Source organism: Magnolia sinica, chromosome 18 (assembly GCF_029962835.1).
Source record: "Magnolia sinica isolate HGM2019 chromosome 18, MsV1, whole genome shotgun sequence".
In the NCBI taxonomy this organism is placed as follows: Eukaryota; Viridiplantae; Streptophyta; class Magnoliopsida; order Magnoliales; family Magnoliaceae; genus Magnolia; species Magnolia sinica.
Window position 1 is genome coordinate 25,951,633 of NC_080590.1, and position 10,389 is coordinate 25,962,021.

The following is a 10,389-nucleotide window of genomic DNA, read 5'->3' on the forward strand; positions in this document are numbered from 1 at the left end:
GCCATCGAAGGCTGCTCAATGCCATTGGAAAAATCTGAAAAATACAAATTTAGTCACTAAAACATTTTGATGTTTAGTTCGATGACATCAAAGATGTTTGATGCTATCAAAGGCCACTCGATGCCATCGAAGTGTCATCGAATGATCATGCAAAGTTACGGAGGGTTGCGTAAGTGCAGGATTTGTTTCATATTCCGATTGTGATTTTCATAGAAGCTATATATATATATATATATATATATATATATATATATATATATATGGGCGTAATCGGGAATATGGTGTATCTAAGACTTTCTAATTCATTCAAAGGATTTTAAGGGTATAGCTTGGGTGATTCGAGGATTCTTCGAATCGGGTAATATCTATCTCTTGTAATTTTTTTCTTTCATAGTGCATTATTGCCGCTTTGTGCTATGGTTTTTTTCCGCAAGAGTTTTTCCATGTTAAATTTGGTTTCTTTATGATTGGACTTGGTTATGCGATTGGAATACTTTGCTTGATTCATCTTTGGTACTTTCGCAGTTATATAACAAGTGAAATCAAAGATAACATTGGGAAGCAAATTGAATCTGAAAGCATACTATCAATGACTTCTAATCCAAAGTTCAATGTTGAAAAATATTTTAGAAAAAATAATTTTGAACTATATAAGGTCAAGATGATTGGTCTCCTAATTCAGCAACGATTGGACGATACCATCGTTGAAAAGCGACCAGATTTTATGACAGATTATGATTGGAACAAGATGAATAAGAAAGCAAAAATATATCCAATTGTGCCTAATGGATGAAGTCATCTACAATGTAATTAGAGAGAAAACTGCAACAAGTACATGGTCGAAATTAGAGGACATTTATACGAAGAAATCTCTTGAGAATCATCTGTACTTGAAGCTTCAGTTATTTAATCTAAAGATGGTAGAGGGCGTTAATGTTGAGACCCACATTAGTAACTTTAATAAGATTATTTGCAAACTAATGGATGTAAAAGAAAAGATGAAAGATAGGGATCAGGCATGCATCCTGTTGAAATCTCCCGACTTCGTATGAGTCATTCAAAGGCTCAGTGTGCACCAGTAGATCGACCATTAACATCGATACTGTTATCTCAACATTTGAAGGAAAGACGATGAGAAAGAAAAGCGGTGACGTGAGCTCCTCTACTAATGCATTGGTTACGAGAGGATGAAATTCTAAGCGAGACAATAAGTCTTCTCAACCGAGGTCCAAATCCAAGGACAAGAGTTGCATGGCTAGTATTGTGGGATGTCCAAACACATTAAGAAGGATTGTATAAATCCTAATGTTAAAAAGGAGAATTCAGAGGTTTCTTGCAGTGAAGCCAACATTACCGAGTCTAATGGAGGGACGAGTGGTTATGATTGAACACTTATACGATGATCATAAGAAAAAGTGAATTTTGGATACTGGGGCATCATATGACATGACTCCTCATCGGAATTGGTTCACCAGTTATAGAGAGTGTGATGGTAGCTAGGTATTTATGGGCAATAATAATGCATGTAATGTTGTGGGTGTTGGACTGGTATACATTAAGATGTTTGATGGCATGGAGCTACCTTAACCGAGGTGAGACATGTTCCTGAAATGAGGAAAAACTTGATATCTTTTCGAGCACTCGAGGTGCTTGGATGCAAATTCATCGGTTTTGATTATGTCCTTAAAGTTTTAAATGGGGGCACTCGTAGTCATGAAGGCACAAAGGAACGGAAACGTTTATATGTTGATCTTTATTGGGTGGAGCTGCATCATCTATAGCGGATTCCACATCTGCACATATGTAGCATGCACGCTTAGGCCACAAGAGTGAGTGGGGCATGAAGGTACTGTCTAACCGTTGTTTAATTCCGGTCTTTAAAAGTTTTGATTTTAATATACGCAAGCATTAATGTATATACAGTAAACATTCAAGGTTATCTTTTAAGTTTAAGTCTGGTAAACATGTATGTAAGGATGTTCTTGATTATGTAAATTCTGATATATGAGGGTCGTTGCCTGTAGTTTCTAGTGGAGGATTGTCATGGTTCGTCACGTTCATTAACAACTATTATAGAAAAGTGTGGGTTTATTTTATGAAAAATAAATCTGATATTTTCACCAACCTCAAGCAGTGGAAGGTATTGATGGAAAAATATTCATGGGAAAAAGTGAAAGTATTAAAGACAGGTAACAGTGGGAATCGTGAGGCACAACACAATGCACCATACACCAAAGTAGAATGATGTGGCTAAGTAGATGAATCAGACTCTCTTAGAAAGAGCCCAATACATAATTAATAATACTGGTTTGAGCAAGAAATTATGGACTGAGGTTGTTAATACGGCTTGTTACTTGGTGAATTGGTCCCCTTTTACGACCATTGAATATAAAATTTCAGAGGAAGTGTGTAGTGGTCAGTAGGTAAGCTACTTAGGATTGTGAGTATTCGATTGTGAAACTTACTCTCATGTAAACATTAATTAAGAGAGATAAGCTAGACCAAAAAATTAAAAAGTACATATTTGTCGGTTATGGTGGTGTGTGAAAGGATACAGGTTATATGACCGGGTCACATGAAAAATCATCCTTAATTGTGACATCAAATTTGATGAAAGATCCTTGTTCCGTAAGAATAAGCACGAGTAGTAGAAAAAAGTTAGTTATGAACGTCCAGGTAGACACATATGAGACTTAGGCAGATATAGAGACATAAACAGAGGTACAGGAGACGGTTAAGTAGTCACCTGTGAGAAGGAATCCGCCAAGTGATCGCAGGTTACCGGTGAGATACAGGAATGATTCTAATGTCATATATGCATGCCCTTATTACGAATTAACGGGATCCGTCTACTCTTCAAGAGACTCTTGATAAGCAAGGTGCCGAAAAGTGAAAAGTTGTGATGAATGATAAGATGGACTCCTCATACAAAAAAGAGACGTGGGAGCTTGTGAAGCTTCTTATCGATCTAAAAGCGATCGAGTGCAAATGGATCTTTAAGTAGAAATAAGATAGGTATAAGGTGAGGTTGGTATCGAAGGGATATGCTTAGAGAGAAAGTGTTCACTTCACGTAGAGATATTCGCACCGGTTGTAAAGTAAATATATATCATAGTCGTGTTAGCGTCAGTTGTTTAATACGATCTCTATTTGGAGAAGATGGATGTGAAGACTACCTTCCTGCATAGAAAATTGGAAGAGCATATATACATGAAGCAACTAGAAAGTTTCGATATAAAAGGGGCAAATAATAAGGTTTGCAGGTTAAAGAGGTCATTGTACGGCTTGAAACAATTGCTTAAATATTGGTATAAAAAGTTTAATTCTTTCATGGTGAGTTAGATGTTTATTAGGAGCGAATACGATCATTGTGTATATTACAAGACACTGAATGACGAGAAATTCATTATCTCGATATTGTACGTTGATGACATGCTTATCACCAGTCAGAATATGTCCGAGATGGACTTACTAATGACTCAGTTATCAGAGACATTCGAAATGAAAGATTTGAGAGCTACAAGGAAGATATACACAGATAAAGAAAAATGAGCAGGTTATGGTTATCTCAGACTGAATACCTCGAGAAAGTATTGATGAAGTATGGGATGAACAAGGCAAAGCCGATCATCATTCCCCACGTGGCTCACTTCAAGCTTTCTTCGGAATAGTGTCCTAAAACAGATGAAGAAAAGCAGGATATGCCTCGCATGCCTTATTCGAATACGGTTGATAGCTCGATGTATGCCATGATATGTACTACACCCGATATTTCACATGCGGTGGGTGTTATTACTAAATACATGTCTAACCCTAGCAAGCAACACTGGGAAGTAGTGAAATGATTACTTTAATACATTTGAGGTACACAGGATAACATCTTATCTTTTGAGAAATTATGGGTTAAGTTAGTAGACTATGTGAATTTTGATTACCCAAGAAGTGTGGATACTAGAAAGTAGACTTTCAGTTACTCATTTGTGCTAAAGGGTGGAGTGATCAGTTGGACGTCGAAGGTTCAGTTTGTGGTAGCTCTTTCCATGATCGAAATTGAGTATATAGCAGTGACATAGGCATTTAAGGAAAGTATTTGGTTGATAGGGATGATAAATCAGTTAGGGCTTTGGCAGAATACCACATCGATTAATCGTGACAGTAAAAACACGATCAATGATTAAAAACTCTGTTTATCACTCACATATAAAACATATTGATGTGTGTTACCATTTTTTCCGATGAGTGCCTGAGGAATAAGGCGTGACTTTAGAAAATATTCACACCGATGTGAACTCGACTGACATGCTCACTAAGGTGATTTCCAAAGCAAAATTCAAGTTGTATGCAACTTCTTTGGGTTTGGCGAAGGCGTAAAGGAAACAGTGTGCACAAGAAACGATGGTGGATCTATGATTAAAAATATAATTAGAGATGAGAAAAAATGAGGTATACAGATTGCCGATTGAAGACATGGTGGAGATTGTTAATTGATTTTTTAAAATTGTAAGTCGACATATTTGTCGATGAAAGTTTGATGCCATCGAACAGATTTCGATGAAAGGCTGCTTGATGCCATCAGAAAATTTTGAAAAATACATGTTTAGTCACTAGAACGTTTCGATGTTTAGTTCAATGCCATTGAAGGCTGATCAACATCATCGAAGTGACATAAAAGTGTCATCGAACGATTGTGCAAATTTACGCAGAGTTGTGTAAGTGCGGAATTTGTTTTCTATTCCGATTGTGATTCTTATAGAGGCTATATATATTAGTGCAATGGGGAATAAGGTGTATATAAGGCTTTTTAATTCGTTCATAGGGTTTCAAGGTTATAGTTTGGGTGATTCAAGGCTTGTTCGAATCGGGCAATCTCTATCTCTTATAATTTTTCTACTTTCATAGTACATTATTGTCGTTCTGTGCCGCAAATTTTTTCTCACAAAAGTTTTTCCACGTTAAATTCAATTTGTTTATGATTGGACTTGGTTATGTGATTTAAGTACTTTGTTTGATTTATCTCTATGTGCTTCCATGATTCGCCAACAAGTACACCATGTTAATTTGATATACCTTTCTCAATCAATGAGAATTTCATAAGAATCCCATCCACTTAAGCCAATGAATGAATAGTTCCAATCCTCTAAGATGGGTCCCAAATATAGATCAGATTTCCAATGAGTACAATTGCTGAGTGGTGCAAGCAACCTACTCTAGCTCAAGATACATGATATTATACAAAGAGGCCAAAGAGTAAATTAGTAAAAATGCCCATATTCATGGAACGTTTCAGTGCCATGTTTGACTTTGGAAGAAAACAAAAATGTTCAGATACCATCTTTAATCTTATCAATTGTCAAATACTCGTACACAAAAAATGAGGTGAATCCATATTTGAAAACTGACATGAGAATCCACGGAATCCTATCACGGTAAACGCCACATGCATGAAATGAGAATTTTACCCTTTTGTTATCTTGACGTGGCAAACCCAGCTAGCAATTCACGTTACATGATGTTCGAACCAAAATATAATTATCTAATATTGATAGTAAAATAATAAAGGGACGTGATCACAAATTCACACGTAGGCAAGGTACTACATTTTCGTACCATCCTTCCCTGTCAAAATGCCACTATTGGCATACATCAGTACCACTAAGGCAGTATGCCGCGACACAAAATCAACTATAGCACAAAAATTAATTCGGTCTGTTCATCAGGTGGGCCATACTGTTAAATTCAATGGACAACCCCACCAGTCTGAATCAGCATACGTATGTGGCCCACTTTGGAAAAAAGGTCGTCTTCGTGAAGGGAGGTGGGGAATGTGGTTACATGGTACTGATCTACTAAATAAGTAGCATCATGGCAATTAAGATATTAAGAAGTACCATAGATTGTGGTACGGTTGCATGTGGATGGTCAGTTATATGTAGTAAAATATTTTCCAATTTTTCAAAGTTGAAAGCAGTATATGAATATGAGGCATTACTCGGTTGAGCCATGCAGGGGTGTACAAGAACCGAGATATTTCGGTTGGCTCGCCCGACTCATCTCTACTTGAACATGAGTTCGAACTGAGTCGAGCTGATTTTTAGAGCTCGAAAACGAGTTCGAGCTGAGTTCGAGCTAGCTCCAACTCGGCTCAACTTGGATTCAATCCAGCTCAAACTCGGCTCGATTCGGATCGACTCGACTCGACTTGGTGCAGAGATATATATACCCCTTAAAAAATAAAAAATAAAAAATAAAAACCTACTACTCTCTAAGCATCTAACCCATTTCCTTTGCCTGCACGACCGGTGCCCCTAAGCCCTAACCCATTTCCCTTACTGCTCAGCGCCCCTAATCTCTATTACTCCTTTTCCTCTCTCTCTATCTCTCTCTCTCTCTCTCTAGTCTCTCTCCTCCTCTCTGGCTCGCCCTATCCGGCACGCTCTCAAATTTCACCTCGCCCTGCTCGGACACTCAGATCACCCGTTCCCTGTTTGGCATGCTCTCAGCTTGCACGCTCAGCTCGCCCTGTCCCTATTCGGTGTCGGACACGCTCAGCTCGACCTGTCCCTGTCCAACACGCTCAGCTCGACCTATCCCCGTCCGGCAAGCTTTCACCTCGCCGTCCGGCATGCTCAGATCACTTGTTCCCTGTCCAGCACACTCAGTTTGCATGCTCAACTCGCCGATAAGCCGTAACTTCTTAGGAAAATGATATAGTAGATCACCAACCAGATGGCCAATTTAGATCATCCGATTAATGGGCTATTGGCCAACTTCGAACGTGCCCATCAATTTAGATCATCCAGTTGATGAGCTATTGGCCAATATCGATTGCGTCTATCAATTTGGATTGTCTATCAAACGCAGCATGAACTCGAATACGGCTCGAAAGCTCAAAACTAGCTCGAACTTGGCTCGAGCTGGTCTCATTGTTGATTGAGCCGAGCCGAGCTGGAGAGGCAGGATTGGTCACCGACCCGAGCTGAGTTCAAGCTGGGTATACCTGCTGATCGAGCCAAGCCAAGCCGAGCTTAGGCCAGCTCGACTCGGTTCGGCTCGTTGTACACATTGCCATTAACGGGCGTTGGATGGTAGAGGTTCTCCGCGTTTGTAAGGCTACCTTCAGGCATTACTAGGTGTAGCGTAGCCATTAGGATCTGGGGCATTACTCGGTGAAGTGGTTAACGAGCGTTGGAAGGGAGAGGTTCGCTAACACGCGTTTGTAAGGCTATCTTCAGGCCATTACATTTGCCAATCTGGCATACGTGTGAAAGATCCAAACCGTCCTCCACCTGTTTCTCAACGTGTAAATGACATGTGCTGAAAATCAGATCCAACCAATCACCTCGCAGGTTCACAATATATTTTTTAAAATGTATAGGTAGAAATAACTTTGTTAAGGTTTTATTGCCCTTGATTATTTTCGAAAAAACTTGTGAGGTAGATAGTGAGTTGAATGGTTCTATTTTCAGCAGAGGCGATAGGATTTGTGGGACCCACATGATGTAAGGACTAGATCTTGCACATGTGTTGCAGGTGAGAGTATATTTGCGTATAGATGTGCTGCCATTTACAGGCGTTGGTCTTAGCGAAGCTCCGGATAGGACGGCATATAAAGAAAGGAAAATGGGCCATCTTACGAGGCGGAGGCATTTCAGGAATTCTGTCAGCTGAAAATGAGCCTCTCATGGACGCGACTTATCTCCGACGCCGCTGGACGTGGATTATCTACTGGCTGGTTGAGTGGAGAGACTCTGAAATGACGTCACCAACTTCTGTGGTCTCACCACGGTGTATGTGTTGTATCCACACCGTCCATACATTTGAAGAGATTAATTTAGGGCATCAACCAGCGAATGAGACAGATCCAGAGCTGCAGTGAACCCCACCACAGAAAACAGTGGGGAGAGTGACTCCCACCGTTCAAACCTTAGGAAGGTCCACCGTGATGTTTATTCGAGATCTAACTTATTCACGTGCTAACGCAGACATTAAAGAAGGGAAAACACAAAATAACAAAAAACTTTGTGGACCCTAAAATTTTTTTATGGTGGGCGTCACTCTCCCCGTATGTTTTATGCGGTGGGGTCCACTTGAGCTTTGAATCATTCCTTAACATGGGCCCTCCAATTTACGGACGGTGGGATGCAAAACATATATTATGATTGTGCCATGAAACTTAGTGACGTCACTTAGTAGCAAGTCTCACTACTCAACCTGTGAGTAATTAATCCGTGAACGCCGCCGGATCCAGCGGACGCGGATTGGGAACTACCTCGCCCGAATGACGCTCCTCGAGCTCCGAGTTGTACGAACGGTTCAGAGGAGATCAAAGTTACATGGCCCCACTGTAATGTATTTATTATATCTACACCGTTCATCTATTTTAAGAGATCATTTTAGAGCATTATCCAAAAAACAAATCATATCCAAAGATAATATGGACCACACCATAAATAACAACGGAGATAATGATTTTTACTGTTAAACAATTTGTAGGGCCCACCGTAACGTTTATTTTCCATCCAATCTCTTGGTAAGGTCACGGAGACTTGAATGAAAAGGCAAAGTAAATTTCATATTGATCCAAAACTTCCGTGGCCCCAAAAAGGGTCTCATAGGTGGACCTTGATACCCCGCTACTTTTTACAGCGTGATCCACTTGATAATTAAATCTATCTTATGTTTTTACCTCAAGCCTTAAGACTAACTCAGCAAATGGATGGATAAAATACATACCTCAACTCATAGAATTTGCTGACGTAAATACACCAGCAGCGTAGCTGGTGTGAGGTACACCAGCCAATCTACTTCCATTAGGGCACGGGACCTAGCTACTACGCTCAGGGACCTAGCTAGAGACGAGTGGTCTAGTGAGAAGCCGATTGGCTAAGTGTACTACACACCACTTATATAGCTATTGCATCGACCTTGGCAAGTTATGTGGGTCACATCATAATGTATGTGTTATATTCAAACCGTTCATGAGCTTGTCCTAAGGATTTAGACGAGAAATAAGACTGATGTAAATATAAAGTGGACCACGCTGCAAAAAGTAACAGGGGATTGAAGGTCTATCATTGAAATCCTTTTAGGGGTCACATAAGTTTTGGATCAATATGAAATCTGTTTTTCTTCTTTATACATGTATTTGTAACCCTATGAACAGGTTCCCAGGGGTTTCAACACCAGGTCAAGGGTTTGAGTACCCATCAGTGGTAAAATCCCATGGCGTGTGTGTGCGCGCGCTGTGTAAGCGTGTGTGGTGTGTGTGGTGTAACTATTGGGGTGTGTGCATGTGTAAAAAAAAAAAAACCTCATGAACAAATTTAATGGAAAATAAATATTATGGTGGGCCTACGAATTTTTTTAATGGTGAAAATCATTATTCCGTCTGGTATTTTTGAGGTGACCCATTTGAACTTTGGATATGATTCATTTTTTGCTTGATGCTGTAAAATTTTCTCGAAAAATTGATGAACGGTGTAGATATAATGAATACATCATTGTGGGGCTCATGTAACTTTGATCTCATTTGAACCGTTTGTACAACTTGGAGCTCGAGGAGCGTCGATGCTCGTCTTCGCACGACTAGAGCTGGGCACGGTGTGACTCAGCTCGCCTAACTCGACTCGTCCGACTTGTTTGGACCAGACTCGACCCGAAGGAACGGGTGAGTTAGTCCGAACTGAGTAGGCTTCGCCCAATCCAAACTCAAACCGAGTCGAGTTCAATTTACCCACTAACTCGACCCGACTCGACCCAAAACTTAATCTGGTTATACTCAACTTAATCTGAAACTGACTCGACTCGGATTTAGGTATATATATAATAAAAAACCATAATTTTTAAGTATCTATAACACTATACGTAACATCCGACCTGATCTCAAATTCTCTCTTCCTCCCTTATCCTCCTCCTCTTCCAAGCTCAGCAACCACCAACCAACATCATCACCCTCCTCCCATCTCTATTTCCTCTCCACTCCCTCCCACCCTCCTCTTCCAAGCTCGGCACACACCCGACAACCATTTACCACTATCACCACCCTCCTCTCTCTCTTTCCTCTCCACTCCCTCCCTCCCTCCCTCATCTTTTGATCCAAACTCAATCCGACTCAGTACTTTTTATCGAGTCAAACTTAGTCCGTATTAGTCCAGGCCAGACCCGGATTCGAATCGGTTTCAGCATGCTGGACTCGGTACCGAGTCGAGTCAAGTTTTTGGAAATCCAAAACAGTGAAAATCAAGGATGTTACACGATGCCTAGCTCTGCGCACGACACGTATCTACACCAGCTATATAGCTGGTGTGTGGTATACCATCCAATCCGTTTCCAGTCCAGTTAGTGGATCTGTGGGCCCACTGTGATGTATATATTTTATCCACATTGTTT